At 70.6% G+C, this 289-nt stretch overlaps 1 pseudogene; it reads right to left on the reverse strand.

The window, feature by feature from the left end:
- Positions 1-244, reverse strand: part of LOC102469311 (E3 ubiquitin-protein ligase RNF14-like) — a 64,727-nt pseudogene extending 64,483 nt beyond the window's left edge.
- Between the last annotated feature and the right edge of the window lie 45 nt (positions 245-289).

Raw genomic sequence — 289 nt, forward strand, 5'->3', positions numbered from 1 at the left:
AAGTCGAGGGGCTGCTCTTCCCCGGCTCGGGGATCCCGACCAACCCGCGCGCTCCTGCTCCCCAAGTCCTCCCTGCTCTCTCCTTAGAGGCGACTCTTCGTGAGGCGCCGACAACCCCTTCTCCCGCACCCGTCCCGCATTGGCGCGCTCCTTCCCCCACCCGTCCCGGTCCCCGGCGGTCCTCGCTAGGTTCCGCGCCCTCCCTCCGGCCACAGAGCCCCGCGACCATGGGCATCCGAGGCATGCTGCGAGCCGCGGTGATCCTGCTGCTCATCAGGACCTGGCTCGC

Source organism: Tupaia chinensis, unplaced genomic scaffold, assembly GCF_000334495.1.
Source record: "Tupaia chinensis unplaced genomic scaffold, TupChi_1.0 Scaffold145456_1, whole genome shotgun sequence".
Classification (NCBI taxonomy): domain Eukaryota; kingdom Metazoa; phylum Chordata; class Mammalia; order Scandentia; family Tupaiidae; genus Tupaia; species Tupaia belangeri.